The 19,080-nt window shown below is 41.9% G+C and overlaps 1 protein-coding gene across 3 annotated transcripts in view; it reads left to right on the top strand.

Moving 5' to 3' along the window:
* TBC1D5 (TBC1 domain family member 5) overlaps positions 1–19,080 on the top strand; it is a 404,938-nt gene that overhangs the window by 3,877 nt on the left and 381,981 nt on the right. For all 3 annotated transcript variants that reach the window (XM_069958701.1, XM_069958699.1, XM_069958700.1), the window contains exon 2: positions 17,028–17,092. The gene's annotated coding sequence lies outside the window, so the exon portion shown is untranslated. The remainder of the gene's footprint in view (positions 1–17,027; positions 17,093–19,080) is intronic.

Consider the following 19,080-nt stretch of genomic DNA (forward strand, 5'->3'; position numbering starts at 1 on the left):
TGGGCAAATGACACCAGTTTTTGCATTACACAGATTAATACGTCCAGGCCTTAGGCCCTATTCACACATCTGTAATCCTGTCCATAATTGCAGATAACGGACAAATTGGAGAAGTCTACGTAATCATCCACATTTGCGCAGACCCATTGGTTGAAATGGGTGATTCATGCCGCAACTATGGACCATGCAACGCAGTTAGATGGCAAGTTTCAAGACTGGGTTGGTCTCTTCATCAGATTAGCTGACCTGAGACCATTGTGGTTTCTTATATTTACTTTATACTCTGATACATACCAAATATAATATTGATGACCTATCCTGTGTACAGGCCAATAAATTGTGTAAAGCTAGATAATCCCTTTAAAATGGTACTGTATCCACCAAACTTCCAAACCGCTCATTTTGTCCGTTCGATGGCTTTAAGTCCTTCTGGGTTCGTGGCTTTTAAAGTTCGACCGGTGCTTTGGTTAGGGTAAAAAATGATCTTTTAGGCTGGGTTCACACTACGTATATTTCAGTCAGTATTGTGGTCCTCATATTGCAACCAAAACCAGGAGTGGATTAAAAACACAGAAAGGCTCTGTTCACACAATGGTGAAATTGAGTGGATGTCCGCCATATAACGGTAAATAACTGCCATTATTTCAATACAACAGCTGTTGTTTTAAAATAACAGCAAATATTTGCCATTAAATGGCGGCCATCCACTCAATTTCAACATTGTGTGAACAGAGCCTTTCTGTGTTTTCAATCCACTCCTGGTTTTGGTTGCAATATGAGGACCACAATACTGACTGAAATATACATAGTGTGAACCCAGCCTTAATCTGCTGCAGCTGAGTCAATGAGGTGTGGCCTAGAGCTTCTGTGACTCGGTTGCTAATGATCGTCATTTTACCCTAAACAAGGCACTGGGTGTATTTTAAGCCACAACTGGGAAGGACTTACTGTCATCAAACGGACAGTACCAGCGGTTTTGGGTGGGGGTGGAGAGGGGTGGGTTTGTAGATACAGTATTGCTTTAAGTTCTTGTCCATAGAATAGGTTGTCAATCTTAATGAGAGGTACTCTCACAGTTAAAGGGATGCCCAGCACTTAAAAACTTGTTATATGTTGCTGCCCTTCTAAAACAAACATGTTATGCTTACCTAGTGTTGTCCTGGGGCATCTCCAGGTCACCTGTTGACTGCAGCATCCGCTGATAGTACTGCGGCCAGTGATTGGCTGAGACTGTGGTCAATAGGGAATCCTAGTAGACCTCAGCAAGTTGCATATTTTTTTTCAAATGCATTAATTTTGCAAACTTGCCTCCTTCTCATGATATGCTACTCTTTCACTCCATTTCTTGACAGCTTGTTGTCTAAGTTACCAACCACCACTCTGCTCTAAAAGCTGTGGTCTGAATATATATATATAAATATATAAAATATACCATACAGTACATATAGACTATATATCTCTACACACCTAAATTATAGCTATGTATACATACCAGCCAGACCACTGCTTTTAGAGCAGAGAGAATAGAGATAAGCGAACCTGGAGCATGCTCGAGTCCATCCCAACCCGAACTTTCGGCATTTGATTAGAGGTGGCTGCTGAACTTGGATAAAGCCCTAAGACTATGTGGAAAACATGGATATAGTCATTGGCTGCATCCATGTTTTCCAGACAACCTTAGAGCTTCATCCAAGTTCATCCGCCCCCTGCTAATCAAATGCTGAACGTTCGGGTTCGGATGGACTTGAACCCGAACCTGGTTCTCTCATCTCTAAGATAGAAGGTCGCTGACCTAGACAACAAGCTGTCAACAATGGAAGGAAAAGAGCAGCATATCAGGAGAAGGAGGCAGGTTTGCTAAGTGAATGTATTTGCTAAAATATTGAACTTGACAAGACATACAGTACATGTTTAAAGCGACTCTGTACCCGCAATCTGACCCCCCCAAACCACTTGTACCTTCGGATAGCTGCTTTTAATCCAAGATCTGTCCTGGGGTCCATTTGGCAGGTGATGCAGTTATTGTCCTAAAAAACAACTTTTAAACTTGCAGCCCTATGCCCAACGGCCGGGACTTAGAATATCTGTGCCCTAATTTTGCACCACCCCTCCGTCCCTCCTCCCCACCCTCTTTACCATTAGGAATGCCACTCCTGTCTGAACATTGCACAGGTGCCTTAACGGTCCAGCCCATGTGCCGTGCTGACACAGGTGATGAATAGGAGACAATCTGCCTTGAGCATTCCTAATGCATTCCTAATGATGAGGGACAGAGAGGGTGTGCCAGCCTAATGCATACAAAATCTAGGCCACGGCTGTTTGGCACAGGGCTGTCAGTTTTAAAAGTTGTTTTTTAGGACAATAACTGCATCACCTGTCAAATAGACCCCAGGACAGATCTTGCATTTAAAGCAGTTATCTGAAGGTACAATTGGTTTGGGGGGAGACAGATTGTGGGTACAGGGTTGTTTTAACTATATTAGTTGAGAATACCCAGGTCCAAATAGAGAGTCCGCTGTCATTGTGCTGATTGATGGTGCCCCCTGGAGGCTATACCCCCGTTGATGACCTGTTCCAAGGATAGGCTATCCTGCTCTATGCCAGCCATGCTCTGTATATACTGTAAACACATCTGTAAGCCAGATATCCATTGTGACCTGTACTTGATGTTATGTGCTGCTTGCCTATCCCGGCTCTGAGCTGTGAGGTTGCTTGTTTCCATTGACTGTGATGTGAGGTGGGATTTTTGTCTCCCTGTACCACGGAGGCTTCACATGTGATACAGTTGTCTCCCCTCCGCTTAGCTGATTGCCTCATTTTTTGTGATTCTTTACCTGCCGGATGAGGGAAGCGACTGATGCCTGACAAGTTTTTCACCTGATGTTTTTGAATTTTCAATGCGGTTTTGAAAATGAGTGTTCTTCCGGATTCAGTAATTGCAAGTGATTATAATTACTGATTATACTGATTATGAGTGATTTGTTTTTGGAATGATGATATCTTTAAGGTGTTTTATAGTTTGCTGTTTCATTGATTTTTTTTTTTTTTTACACTTCCTGGAGGTGAATCGACAAGGAAAAGCAGTTGACATGGATTTGATTTTTAAATGCCTGGCTCACGCATGACAAGTAGCTGTGCAATGCTTAATACGGATCTGATCATTGCACTGAAGCAATAGCTATCCCGGTGTACTGCTACTACAGTACAAATCCGTAAGGCTGATCCCCTTTAACTATCCCCATACACCATTGTAGACTGTGTGTCACGCTGTTCATTTTCTCATGTGACACCATAGGAGTTTTGACTCTTCCTAATCACCAGCTCTGAGCTTACATTCCAAGCTGGAACATGTGATTTTAGAATGTTGGAATACTCATGGCCTGTGAGGAAATCCTTTGGAATTGAATTTGTATTTAGTTGCGTAAGCCATGTTTATGAAATATATCAATGAGAGGCAGTATTTTGATAGGGGTACTCCTGTGAATATTTATTTATTTTCAGCTCAACTGGTGTCAGAAAGTTATAAAGATTTGTAGATTACTTCTATTTAAAAACTCTTAGGTCTCCCAGAACTTATCAGCTGCTGTATGTCCTGCAGAAAGTGGTGTATTCTTTCCCGTTTGACGCAGTGCTCTCTGCTGCCACCTGTCTGTGACAGGAACTGGACAGAGTAGTGGCAAATCTCCACAGAAAACCTTTCCTGCTCTGGAGAGTTCCTGTCACAGGCAGAGGTTGCAGCGGAGAGCACTGTGTCAGACTGGAGAAATACACCACTTCCTGCAGGACATACTGCAGCTGATAAGTAAATAGAAGTAAATGACAGATCTGTATAACTTTTTGTCACTAATTGATCTGAGAACATTCTTTTCCCCACTGGAGTACCCCTTTAACACTCTTAAGGAATGCAACGTTTTTCATATTTGCACTTTAGCTTATTTCTTCTTCCATTATAAAAGCCATAAAAAAAATCTTTCATTTTTTCAATATTCTGGACGAATAAAATGATAACTAATTTGTTTATTTGTATATAAATTTAGTTTTACTGTGATTTTTAAGAATTCTAAACTCTTTACAAAAAAAAAGTTTAAATCCCTAGGGGACTTCTACGAGCAGTACCTTGATTGCTCTTAGAGATCAATGCAGCGCATATGTACTGCATTTATCCATTGCCTCAACACTGGAGAGAGGCTGAATCAATCTCAAAATCAGACAGACCCAGGAGGCCTCGCAGAGGGCTGGACTGACAACGGATTCAGTCCCCATGATCTTGTTGAGGGGAGTTGATGTGAACCACTGCACCACTCATGTTGTGCGGCCAGGCCATTTAAATAGTGCTAAATCCCGGGGACAGACAATCACCCCTATTAGCGGAGGCCCATGGCTGCTGATAGCAAACAGAAGGCGCCATGTTTGGATTGGCCTTTAGTCCGAGCCTGCTCCATACACTGTTGACGCCACCAGGGTGAGCATGCTCATCCTTTGTAGTCAACTAATTAAGCATACTGTATATGTCACAGCTTTCCAGCTTTAGAAAAACATGTCCACTTTCTTCTAGAGACAGCACCACTCATGTCTCCAGTTTGTGAGGGGTTTTCCAAGACCGTTCCTTTTAAGTGAATGGAGTTAATTAAGTTAATAGCAAACCGCAATCGTCACCTGAGAAGGAGACAAGAGTTGTTACGAGCTGGAAGAAATTAACCATGTTTTTCTAACATTGGATAACCCCTTAACCCCTTTAGCCATAAGTACCTAGAGGGTACACAGTTCTTCTATGGGTCCCTATACATTTGAGATAAAAGACTTCAGTGGAGTGAGCCAACTGTCTATACTGCATGGTGGCCTCCCACCGTTAGTATCAGGTATGTTGGGTTTCTAATACTTGTCTCTCTTGTTCTTTTGCTACTGCTCTGGACAGTTAGTTTCATGGACAGAGGTGGCAACAGAGAGCGCTGTGTCAGACTGGAAAGAAAACACCACTTCCTGCAGGACATACAGCTGCTGAGAAGTACGGGAAGACTTAAAATTTTTGAATAGAAGTATATTACAAATCTGTATAACTTTCTGAAACCAGCTGATTTTGAAAAAAATGTTTTCACTTGAGTACCTCTTTAAGCTTTTATAAAATATAATATTAAAGTGTTTCTGTACCCGCAGTCTGTCCCTCCCAAACCGCTTGTACCGTCAGATAGCTGCTTTTAATCAAAGATCTGTCCTGGGGTCCTTTCGGCAGGTGATGCAGTTATTGTCATAAAAAACTACTTTTCAACTTGCAGCCATGTGTCAAATTAGCATGGCCTAGAGTGTCTATGCCCTAGGCTTGCACCGCCTTCCATGTCCCTCTCTTCATCATTAGGAATGCCCCTAGAAAAATTTCTGCTATTCATCACCTGTGTGAACACTGCACATGAGCTGGATCGTCAAGGCACCTGTGCAGTGTTCAGGCGATGAATAGGAAAACTCCTGCCCGGGGGCATTCCTAGTGATGAGGAGAGATGGAGAGGTGTTGCAATCCTAGGGCATACACACTCTAGGCCACACTAATTTGACACAGGGATGCAAGTTTAAAAGTTGTTTTTTAGGACAATAACTGCATCACTTGCCGAACAGACCCCTGGACGGATCTTGGATTAAAAGCAGCTATCTGACGGTACAAGTGGTTTGGGGGGTCAGATTGTGGGTACAGAGTCGCTTTAAGGTAGATTTTCAATAACAACCTTAATTTATTGGGAGATTGTAGGATCTAAAATGCTGCCGTCCCACAGTTATTTGTTAGTTTCCCAAAATCAAGACTAAACTTTAGTTTTGCCAATTTGCCATTTTTGTTTATTTAGAAGCTATCCTAATGCAATATACATGATGTAGATACAATTCTGCTTTCTGCATCAGTTTTTTGACTAGAGGCTATTGATGAGTGTGAATTACATAGTATTCATACTTTATTACCTATTGATTTTATAAAGCTTTATTCTTTAATAAAATTAAGCCTTCTTTTAAATGATATTGTCTTCTAAGTGTCGATTTCGTTTTTTTTTTCCAGATTATGTTTTGCAAGGATGCAAATAGTGTGTTTAAAGTGTTGGGATGTCTTAGTCTTTTGAATACAAGTTGTGCCTTTTTTTGTGGAAATATTACTTATTACTGAAATGTATTAGGTTATTATATAGGTGAAATAATTTGAAATCTTTAAATTTGTTTTAATTCCAAATCTTTGTTTTTTCAGATGTATTCTGTATGTTATTCGAAAGTTAGTATGATAGGACTTTATGTTAAAGGGGTTATCCAGCGCTACAAAAACATGGCCACTTTCTTCCAGAGACAGCCCCACTCTTGTCTCCAGCTTGGGCGCGGTTTTGCTGCTCAGTTCCATTGAAGTGAATGGAGCTTATTTGCAAACCGCACCTGAACTGGAGACAAGAGTTGTGTTGTCTCTGAAAGAAAGTGGCCATGTTTTTGTAGCCCTATAAGACACTTAGGTCTCATGCACATGTCCGTGTCAGTTTTTACTGCCAGAGAATAATGGTCAGAAAGTGTTTCAAGAGGCTTCAGGAAATCATCAGTATTTTCTGACAGTAAAAACTTCTGAATCCCGCCATGCTCCGTGACCTGCAGTGTCTGAATGGGAGGGCGCTCCCGACACTCTCCACTCAAAGAATTGACATGAGGGACATGCAATAAACCCTGTGCAGGTGAACCGTCAACGATGTCTGGCTCACTCAATTAGACTTCCACTAGTCATATGTGCTCAACGTGCAATGTGAATGGGAGCCAATATGGATCAGTTATGTCATAATGGAATTGGATAATAAAGCAGGACACCAACTCACTGTTTGCTGTCTTAGTTTTTCTTTTATTTTTCATTAATTGATATATCCATCATAAGGCTGAGGAGGCTTTAGAGGTATGCATACACAGAGATGGCGTGGGTCTCGTCTGTCGTGCGACGTTTCGAGGGCGTATCCCTCTTACTCATGCGAGCTGACGGGATGTATGCCGCACCTTTTTACTCCCGTGGAGCCCGGCCTTCATTATCCAATTCCATTATGACATAACTGATCCATATTGGCTCCCATTCACATTGCATGAGGAGGACACAGGGCACTGGAGGGACACTGAACATCCCACCCCTTTTCCCATGTTTTAAATAAAAATAAATAAATATGTTTGGTATCGCCGCGTGCTTAATCGCCCGAACTATTAATTTATCACATTCCCGATCTCGTACGGTAAACGGCGTAAGCTCAAAAAAATCCCAAAGTGCAAAATTGCACATTTTTGGTCGCATCAAATCCAGAAAAAAATGTAATAAAAAGTGATCAAAAAGTCGTATATGCGCAATCAAGGTACCGATAGAAAGAACACATCATGGCGCAAAAAATGACACCTCACAAAAGCGCTATAAGCATGGGAATGGAGCGATTTTAAGGAACATATATTTGTTAACAATGGTTTGAATTTTTTACAAGCCATCAGATAAAAGAAAAGTTATACATGTTATATATCGTTGTAATCGTAAGGACTTGAGGAACATGCATAACAAGTCAGTTTTACCTCAGGGTGAATGGCGTAAAAACAAATGCCCCCCAAACAAAAGAAATGCGTTTTTTGTTCAATTTCACCACACATTGAATTTTTTCCTGGTTTTGCAGTGTACTTTATGCAAAAATTCTGCAAAGTACAATTAGTGACGCAAAAAATAAGGGCTCATGTGGGTTTCTAGGTGGAAAAATACTAAAAAACTAAGGAAAAAACTAAAACGCAAAAACGAAAATTGGCTCCTTTCTTAAAGTGACACTGTCACCTCCTTTTCGTATTTTGACATCTCTACACAGGTGTAAAGGGTAAATTTTCATAACTTATTTTATATCATACGTCATGCTGCTTGTTCAAGTAAAAAGTCATCTTTTATCAACTGCAGATTGTGTTAAGTGGGTGGGGCCTCGCGGTATTAGCGCCACTTGGCCCGCCCACACCACCGCTGTTGGCCCCACCCCCTCGCCAGCGATTGGAACAGGCTGGCCGAAAGGTCTAGACTCCACCCCCTTTACGTCGGCAAACCAATGGGCGTCAAAGGGGCTGGGCCAACGGTGCCATTGTGGGCGGGGCTACGTGGCGCTAATGACGTGAGATCACGCCCCTTAATACAATCTGCAGTTGATAAAAGGACACTTTTTACTTGAACAAACACCATGAGGTATGATATGAAATAAAGTATGAAAAACGCTAAATTTACCCTTTACACCTATTTAGAGATGTCAGAATGCACATGCAAAAAGGGGATGACAGTGTCACTTTAAAAGGTTAAGAAAATTTTTTGCCAGACTTCTCATTTTATATAGGACAGCATATGCAGCTGACAGATCTGCTTGAAAGAGGTGATCTGTGGGATTCTTTTTACAGTTCCCTGCACTCTGGGTGAGGTAAATATAAACTCTTTTTGTCTGCTACAATGCTTCACCATTGCTGCTCCAGTGGTGCCCAGTCCTGCTGTGTAGCATTTCCTAATGTCAATCTCTACCCAAGTTAGCTCTTGCTCAGTGGTTGAGGCGTTAAACCACTGCCACCACTCTTTGGCTGCCCCCTCAATACCGAAACCATGAAAATTCTTGTAGTGGAATTGGGTAACATCGGAACAGTGGTCAAGGAGGATCGGGGCAGATAAGAGCATGATGTTTTTTATTTTATTTTTTTCACTCCAGCCTGACAGACTCTTGGGCTGTTAACCATACTAGGGCCATGCAGATGTCATGTTCTTTGTGAAAAAAAACTTCCTGTCAGGAAATAATGATCAGGAAATTTTTCAGGAGGCTTCAGGAAATCATCAGTATATCCTGAAAGTAAAAACCGGAATAAAAAGGCAAACACCTGATGCAGGACTGTAGTGCTACCCTCCTCCAACTTTTCTCTCTTTCTGCTCTGTGAGCCAGGGGCAGACACAGACTGCATAGGGCCCCTGTGCAAAAAATTTGCCTGGGCCCCCCATAAGCAAACCAGCAGGGGGGGCAGTATATGCAGAAGTATATGTAGTGCAATCATACCCGTCCCACAGCTCCCTCCCGTGCAGCAGGTGAACTCTTTATTTACCATCTATTCTATTCCCATCGGCCTTCCTCCCTCCCTGTGCTGCCCACTCATCTGCCTTCCTCCCCATGTTGCCCCCTGATGGGCCTAGCGGGCCACTCTGTTGGCCTGGGTTCCTGTGCAACTTAACAGGCTGCAGAAGTGATATGTCCACCACTGCTGTGAGCGTAAGAGTGATGACACTTGTGCACAGAAGTGCTGGTTAAGAAAGTGGCCTCTTGTATATAATGCTGCCTCTGGCCACAAGAGTGATTGACAGGGCAGGGAACCAATGGCTCCTTGCCCTGTAAATCACAGTGCCAAATTTATCTGTATGTGCTCCTGGTCAGTAGTGTATATAGTTCAAGAGCCATACACAGCACCTGGCGGCATACATATACATCCAGAAAGCCATCCAGTTTCTGGATGTGCACTGGTAGCTATCTGGGATTCCGGATGCTCCCACTCTTTGCCTCTATGTGGTCATCTGTGCCAACATTCTGGGCGAAAATAGGGTGGGTTTAGGAAAAACACTGAAGGTTGTCCATGCCTAATATAACGTCAATTGGTGATTGGTCCCAAAAATGTATCCAGATTTGCTGATCAGAAATTCGAGCCTTGTGCATGGGGCCTAACAGTGAGTTACTCTGAAAGATAGAAACTTGTAGCTTTGTAAATAAATGTTTAGAGTAAAACCAGTTTATTAATGAAGAATAGTTTTGTGACATTTAAAAGTGAATCCATTGTGGAGAGTGTTAGTTACTCTGGAGGCGAAATCCAGCGCTGAGCACTGAGACATTGACAGATAGCCTCTACTAGCCTCATTTCATCTGCACAGCAAGGCATCCTGCCCAAAGTTTGGATGCTCAGCCAAAACAAATAGAAAGCCTATAGCTAAGCAAGTGTCTTTTTATTTAATTTTTTTTTAATTTTTATTTCATTCCCCAGAGGCATGTGATACTTGTTAACTAAAAGTTAACCACGTGTTACGTGTTAATTTTGTCCTTATCCGGTTTTCTCCTTACATCTGAACGGGTGCCAGGTTGCACAGATTGTATGTCAAATTAAATGCAAAAAACAGGGCTCAGTCTGCTGTCATGTGTTTCACTGAAATACTCCATAAGACTTCCAGTAGCTCGACCGCAGACAAAAAAGAAAACAAACCAGCAATTGTTATTTTGATTGTTAGGCTTATTATTAGCGTCGCGAAGAATTGAAAGCAGACATTCAACATTCAAGAGCTGTTTCCTATAAAGAGACTGAAACGCGCTGCCAAAGATTTGACGGAGTTATTCCCCCTCCACCTGTGGCAATAATTTTTAAGTGTTGAAAACGGCAACAAGACTGTATAACGTTACAAACTGCTAATGATGTGTTTACTGCAACCCATTTATATTTAAGGTGCAGCTTATATCACGGTGATAGTCTACTGTATCTTAATTCATTTTCCTTCCACGACTATCTATCATAACAAGCCTGTCTAGCCTCGCAGAGCACTTCCCAAGTTCTGCTGGATATACCTTCATGCAGCGCTCGCCAGCGTCTTTGTTTTATGCTACCGGACTCTGGGAGAAGTGGGGTTAAATATGTATGCTTCCTTCAACATTTGCTTACTACTTCACAATTTCCTTTATATTGCAGAATTATTTATTTGCTGGTTTATTTATGTATTTCATTATTTATTTGATTATTTAGTAAATTATTTATCTGATGAATTATTAATACTTTTTTCATGATGTGCTTTAAATTATTTATCCCTTAATTTTGAGTTTATTGCTTTTAGATGTTGCCTTGCCACTAACTAGTTTTAGTGATTTTTATTTAATTTTTTTTATATATACTAGCTTATTGAAATTTAACCTGTTTTCTGCCACCGTAGGTCTGTTTTGGATTTATAGGAATTGCGTGTTCTTTTAGTCATATTATCAGGAGCACAATTTGACAGGTTTTCACATGTAGGCTGTAATGCTGGCAAAAATAATAACCACCTGGGTGTGATGGGTGAAGTGCACGACCAAGTAGAGGCAGCCACTTCCCCCATCTGGAACACAAAAAAAGACAAATTTGGTCAGCGCTCCTACAACACCATTCACACTAGGCAGGAGCACGTTGCTAGGCATGCATGGATTCTGCTTCCCCAGCGCATAGGCTTGTTATTAGCCATGGAGAGGTCAAAGTACAGTGTAGGGTCCATCTCGGGCAGGACGCCACCTGCTGGGATGGTTCACACTATTTGCAATTGTATGCCAGGAGCCTCATTATTTTTATGGAGATAGTTTTTTGGCAGTTGGGGGGGGGTTGCTTTTAGCCATTTTCATATCTGTATTGGGTCTTTGCCCTGCCTTTATCATTGATCTGTTGCATTTTTGGTGTTTTTGTATGTCATAGGGACATGTCAATAGTTTTAATTAGAAATGAGAGAATCTCTCATCTAAGGGAAGCGCTTCGTTTGATCAGCGCTCTGCTTATCAAGTTGGTTAGCTTACAGCGCTGCTCCGCTCACTGACACTCCTCCCAGGATGCTGGGAAAAGCTGGGTGCAATCCTGGGAAACTTCTCCCAGTTTCCCCGAATTGGATCCAGCTTTTCCCTGGCACCTAGGGTGGAGCAGCAGGGAGCGAGGCAGCACTGACAGGCAGCCGACTTGACGAGCGGAGCACTGATCAAACGAAGCTCTTCGCTTATCTCTAGTTTTAATTGGAGGCTGAAATCCCACTGATGGCTGTAGGAGACAGGCTCCATAGTCTTTCTATAGAATTCCTCTCCTGCAGCGAGAAGGTGTCAGGAAGAACAGGTTCTCAGCTGAGTGATCAGTGTGGGGTCTTAGCACCCATGCCCTGACTGATGAAACCTGTTGACAATAACATACAATAATGTTGGAATTGCATCTGTTTGCATCTAGACAGCCATGCAAGGGGTTGTCTGGAAAGCAAAATATAGCTAAAGCCTTCTACCCCTGGAGCTAAACCCCCTTTCCTTCTGAGATGGGGGTGGGGTGGTGTTACGTCTATGGCCTATGGCTGTATTTGTGTCTTCCCGGATCCCTAGGGTTGCATACAACTTCTTCAGTTACTGATATTTACCCCTTCCCGTCAGCAATCTGTATATATACCTTCCTATTGCACATACCCCGTGCAGTATGAATGTATATATACGTTCCTGACACTGATGGGGCTTCCTGATGTGAGTGGGAGCGCTGCAGAGAGAGTGATCCCGCTCACATCAGTGTCCGGGGCCGGAGCTACGACCCCGCAGCTGACTCTCATTAACCCCTTACACGTCGTGATCTACAGCGATCGTGGCGTTTAAGGTGCTCAGTGACAGATCAAGCATCTGTCACTGAGTGAACAGGGCTCCCAATCGCATGTGCCGACAGGCGGGGGTAAACTCCTTACTTCCATCCTGTCGGATCGGCAATCTATGTGTAGAGTCTGCTCTCAGGCAGGCTCTATACATAGATCGCCGATAACACTGATCTGTGCTATGTTATGGCATAGCACAGATCAGTATATGCAATCTAATGATTGCATATTTTACAGTAAATGAAAGTGTAAAAAAAAAAAAAAGTGCAATAAAAAACTTTTTTTTAAAGTAATTAAAAACCCTTTATAACCCCCCCTCCAATAAAAGTTTAAAAGACCCCCTTGCCCATTATAAAATTATTTAAAAAATTCAATAAATAAACATATTACATATTGTAGCGTGCGGAATTGTCCAATCTATTAAAATATAACATTATTGTTTCCGCACGGTGAACGGTGTAAACGGGGAAAAAACGCACCAGGATTGCTGATTTTATTAAACTATATATCAAAAAAAAAATATAAAAAGCAATCAAAATTTTTCTGTTATACCAATATGATATTAATAAAAACTAGAGATCATGGCGCAAAAAATGACACCCCAACCAGCCCTGTAGGTGGAAATGTAAAAGCGCTATGGCTCTTAGAAGGCGGGGAGGAACATTGCATTAATCTGACCCGGACTTTTGTGCATCAAAGGGCTCTGTCTTGAAGGGGTTAAGGGGGTACTTCAGCAAAAAAAAAAAAATTCTTTCAAATCAACTGGTGCCAGTTATGCTGCGCTTACACGGAGCGATAATTCGCCCAATCGTATGATTAACGATTTTGAAGTAATGATTTTTTTTTCAGAGCGATCAGCGTTTAGACGGAACGTTATATGGTACAGAAAAATCGTTTTGCGATCGCTTAAGCCTATCACGCACATAGGTTAAATCGGTGAACGACTGTTTACATGGAACGATCTAAGAATTTTTTGCGAACGACCAACGACGATTTGAGAACAAGTTAAAGATCAAAAAGAACGATTTCTCGCTCGTTGCTTGATCGTTCACTACGTTTACATGTACGATTATCATTCGAATTCGATCATTATCGGGCAAATTTGCACGATAATCGTTCCGTGTAAACGCAGCATTATTTACATCTATTAAAAAATCTCAAGTCTTCTGGAATTTATCAGCTGCTGTGCGTCTTGCAGGAAGTGGTGTATTCTTTCCCGTCTGGACTGCAGGAGAAGTTTTCTATAGGGACTTGCTACTGCTCTGGACAGTTCCTGTCATGGATAGAGGTGGCAGCATGGAGTACTGTGTCAGACCGAACGTAATACACCACTTTCTGGAGGACATACGGCAGCTGATAAGTATTGGAAGATTTGAGAGTTATTAATAGAAGTAAATTACAAATCTCTGGCACTTTGTGTCACCAGTTGATTTAAAAAAAAGATTTTGTTTTAATGAAAAGTAGTAATAATTATAGAATTGCTTATAAAACAAAAGGATAATTCACCAGCAAAAAAATCAAGAACTTGTTGCAGCATGGCTTTACTGAGGTCAGATCATATCACACTAATCTAATCGATTTTTTTTTTACTATGTAACAAAAGTGCTGGATGAAGGGGGTGCTGTGGGTATCACCTATCTGGACTTCAGATTAATAGCATATGCTCTGGCCGGGATCGCTAGTGGCGCCTCAAAAATCTGACAGGTCAGTTTTCTGCGACCACTATTCATTGAATAGCGGCCGCAGAGAACCTGTCAGTGCACACAATGGAGCATGCGGCTGTGGCCGCACGCTGCATTGCGTGCAGTGGGGAATTCGGATGCGGGCGCGAACGGGGGCGCTCGCATCCGAATTCATTAGTAGTGAAGATCATCTGGCCGATACTGCAGTACCAGCCGGGATGATCATCAGTAACACCGGCCATTGTTTGACTACGTAAGAAGATTGCCATAGGCTTTCAAAAATTTTCCTGCCCAAAATGCTTGCTTTACACCAACCTCTGATGTTGTTTTGCAATTCGTTCTGGGTGCCTGAAGTTTCAGCAATCTCTAGCTCCGCCCACAAAATAGGCGACATAAGTGCTGCTCAAAGTGCCGCCCAGACTAATCACATGACAAGGTACTGATGTCAATGTAAAAGGCGGTCCTGTCTGCAAGAAGCTGCAGTGGGGCAGTGATGTGTCTTAGGGGGCTGGCTGGAACCAGGAGCCTCCTCTTAGGAATGCCCACAAATGGGATGCGTAATAGTGACAAATCACAAAAATGGCAGCAGCAAGTCAGCAAGGGGGACATGATAAAACAATGCCATGCCATAAGGACTTTCATCTGGACACAGTATTCTGGAATTTGACTTACTGCAGAGAATATATTCACATTATATAAGACCTCTACTATATGTATTTAAAGGGAATGTATCACCTAGATTTTTATTCATTTTCTGATTAGTAATACTGATTCTCATTTTGAAGTTTTTTTTTATTTAATGTATTTGTTTATTATTATGGGGGCAGCCATATTGTTTAATTAATATTATATTTAACAATTTTAGACATGTATATAGGTGTAAATGTCAGCCGTAATGAAGCTTCTGTATTGTGTTCTCCGCTCCTTACATTTTGTCGTTAAAGCCTAAATTTCTTTTTTGCTTGTAAACATGTTTTTAATAAGGAAAGAACCTTTCAAAATAGCACAGCATGTGCTCCATATTTCTACAATTCTGACATATGCGGTAAAGTATATTTGGCCTAATTGTAATAATTTAATATTCTGATTATGCAGATAATTAAACTTTACAATATGGATTGAACATAAGAGAAACATAAAATATGGCCCCGACATACATCCAGCAGAGGGGGTGTACTGCTTACATTGCAGTTTCCTCATCTTTATGTATGCTTTGTTTGCTTTCTATAATAAACAGGTTTTTTTTTAAGTTGAAGAGCATTGTGGGCATGCTCCTTTATATCCAGAGAGAAGTAGAAAAGGGAGGAGCTTAGTTTTCTAAACTATTTAAATTGGTTGTCTCGTTTTGAGAGTGCATACTCCCACACCACATTAGACAGGTTGGAGCTAATAGAAGGGGTCCAATGTTAAAATCCTCATCAAAGTCACAATGTGATCTTATTGTCAATGGACAATTCAAACAAGTATAAATTATTGAATACCCCTTTAAGAATAGAGCCTGTTTTTATTTGACATATTATCATAAAGAACATTGGTTAAAGGGGTTATCTAGCTTTGAAAAAACATGGTCACTTTGTCCCAGAGACGACAAAGTGACCAAAGTGACCCCTTTAAGAATATTGTTTTTTTCTAAGCACCAAGGTCATAGCCATAGTTAAAAAATATATTTTTGAGTAGGCCTTGTATTCTTGCTATGGTCCTTTTCTACCTTCCTTTGTTGACGTTTTGTGCCTGCTTAGCCAACTATTGGGTTACTAGCACAAGACAGTATGGGAAGAAGACCACCTCGGGGCTCAAAAGACTTAAAGGGGTACAAAAATGTTCTTAAAACATTGCTTTAAAGTTGTAGTATTTTGTAATATAACTTTATAAAAGAATGTGTGGGGTTTTTCATGTACATATCCATTCCATTGACTGGCAGCAGTGAGGGGCGACATGGCCCCCTCTGCTGCCACCAACATTGGTGTCAGGAACTGCAGGGCTATATATGCTGTTCTGTGCTCCTCACAGCGCTGTGGAGAGCACCCCCCCCCCCTCTGTGTGTACTGTATACTACACCTGTGTGTGTTTGGAGGATGCAGCGTGATGCTCTGGACAATATTTGGAAACATTGAGTCCTGGCATTCATGTGGATGTTACTTTGACATCTACTACCTCTGTAAACATTGGTGCTGGCCAATTTCAGGGTAATGGTATTCTCTATTGGCAATGGCCACTTCCGGGAGAATAATGCACAGTGCCACAGTGATAAAATTGTTCAGGAATGGTTTGGGGATCATGAAAAAGAATTGAAGATTGGCTCCAAATTCCCCAGATCTCAATCCAATCGGACATCTGTTGAATTCGCTTGAAAACCAAGTCCATTTACATGGAAGCCCGTACCTTCCATCTTGTATATGCTAAATATATTGCTGCTGACATCTTGGTACCAGACTTTTTCACATGTCTTGTGGAGTTTATGTCTTGATTGTCTCCTTGACTTTAGTTTGTTCAAGTAGCAGAAGGGCGACCTATATTTTTTAGGCAGGTGGCTTTAACGGGAACCTGCCATCACTTTCATGCTGCCTGAACCACTCATTGGGACTGTCCTCCACAGTCTTGATCCATAGTTCTCTGCCCGTAGAGATCCATTGATGTATTGATAAACTGACCAAAGTCCTCCCCGATGGCTAATAGTTCAGGCAATATGTTAGTGATGACAGGTTCCCCTTAAGGATATATATATATATATATATATATATATATATATATATATATATATATATATATATACACATACACAATATGTTTATATTAAGTTTTCTCTTCAACATATGAATTAAACATTTCATTTGTTTCCTAGAAACTATTTTTCAGGGTGGATATTTACACATTAAGAAAGATCCTGAGACTGTGTAGATGAAGTGTCTTCCACACCCCACTCCGCAGAGACGCTTTCAGATTAATTAAGACTGGTATAGAACTAAACATGTTTGTGTCTTTCTTAGGGAGAAGGTGGACAGGTTGTGCTTTGGAATCAGCGGGGCCCAGCGGGAGGCGTGCAGCTGCCAAGGTAATGTTTCTAAACAAATATAAAATAAAATAAAAATAGGACCATACATCTGTAAAAGTAGCATTTGTGGCTAATGGAGATTTTTCGGGGTGTTCAGTAACATCTGCACCAATCCCCCTCAGGGAATGTCACAAGATTAAACATTCCAGTGTGTTACAGAGTATTCATAATGTGTTTGGTTATCACTGGTGTTTCTAAACATCAATAAGAAAGTAATAAAAAGTGACTTTTTAGATTTCTTTTTGCTTTATGAAAGTTATATTTTTTAAAATGTGTTATATACATGTCACATTGTATACATTTTAGAGGGATATTTTGAATTAAAAAAAACAAGCTGTAGGGTACAAACCCACTTGACGTATTTGCTGCGTGAATCAGTCTTAAAAATAAGCAGGCAAAACGCAGGTTGGCTTTATACGATTGTTCTGCGTTAAAATACGCAATTGCGTATTTTTGAAGCGTGAAGCTTGTTGTTAGCAAAGCATCAGTCGTTAACAACCTGTGCGAAAAACGCATGTAGCTTCACGCTTCAAAAATACGCAAATGCGTATTTTAACAACTGATGCTTTGCTAACAACAAGCTTCATGCTTCAAAAATACGCAATTGCGTATTTTAACGCAGAACAATTGTATAAAGCCAACCTGCGTTTTGCCTGCTTATTTTTAAGACTGATTCACATAGCAAATACGTCAAGTGGGTTTGTACCCGTACAGTGTTTTTTTTTTTTTTAACTGGACCTAGTTTACTTAAAGGACAACTCCCACGCAAAAATTTTTTTAGCTTATTTAACACACATCACAAAGTTATATAACTTTGTAATGTGGTTGAATACCCGGTCTGGCCCCCTTCCCCCACTTTCGGACCCCCGACCCCCCCCCCTATTACAATCGTCACGGTCCTCTTCTCCCGGGTGGCATCTGGTGACGACGAGGTCAGAGCCGGGGGCGGTCCGGGTCTTCTTCCTCCTCGGCGTCTTCATAGAGAGTGAATGGGACAGAAAAGGCTGCTGGTGCACATGCTTGCCTGATTGGCTGAGGTTGCTGGGAGCCATGTGATGCGCTCTAGCCAATGAAAAGGCTGCTGGTGCGCAAGCGCACTGGCAGCCTTTTCCATCCCCAGGACCCGGAAGTCAGAGACATCGCTGGACGGCGGACGGCGGTGACGGTGAGGCGGACGGCGGGCGAATGGAGTGGCGATCGTCACCGGAGGGATGGTGAGTATGGTGTCTGTGTGTGTCTGTGTTTTTTTTTTTTTTTTGGGGGGGGGGGTCCCGCCGGAGTTGTCCTTTAAAGTGGTACTCTGGAGGGAATTTTTATTTTAAAGCAGTTGGTGTCAGAAAGTTATACAGTTGTACTTAACTAAATTACTTCTATTTAAACTTTAAAATACTTATCAGCTGCTGGATGTCCTTAAAGAAGTAGAGTTCCTTCTCCCGTCTTACATACTGCTCTCTGCTGCCACCTCCTTCTGTGGCCCCATAGAAAAAGCAGGGAGGCGGTTTGGCTTCCTTCCACCCCTGATTTACCAAGATAAATCAAGGAGAAAATCTATGCCAGCTCCAGTGCTGACGTAGATTTCTGTATCTGCTGTGCAACAGCCTCAGATTTGCTGGGTTTACTAAAAGGTGTGCGTTTACTAAAAGGGCTGATGGTAACATTTTTTTCAGAAATCGCAAATGAGCTGTAATTCCTGTTAGCATAAGAGCATTTAGGGCGTTGCTCTTGGCCGGAGAGCATTGCTGCACCCTGCCCCGCCCCCTCCCATCTGCCCCCTCCCATCCTGCCCACTATGCATATTTATAACTGCATAGTGGGCTGTATACACTGCGGCTGCGCAGGGAAGCAGTTCCGCCAGAGACGGGCTGCTTCCCGCTCATGTGTGAACCCTCCGGGCCACCGCTGATCTTCCCGGAGGTCCCTCAGCATGTAAATATAAGATAATTACGTCTTGAGGGACCTCCGGGAGGATCGGCAGTGGCCCGGGGGAT

Source organism: Dendropsophus ebraccatus, chromosome 2 (assembly GCF_027789765.1).
Source record: "Dendropsophus ebraccatus isolate aDenEbr1 chromosome 2, aDenEbr1.pat, whole genome shotgun sequence".
Classification (NCBI taxonomy): domain Eukaryota; kingdom Metazoa; phylum Chordata; class Amphibia; order Anura; family Hylidae; genus Dendropsophus; species Dendropsophus ebraccatus.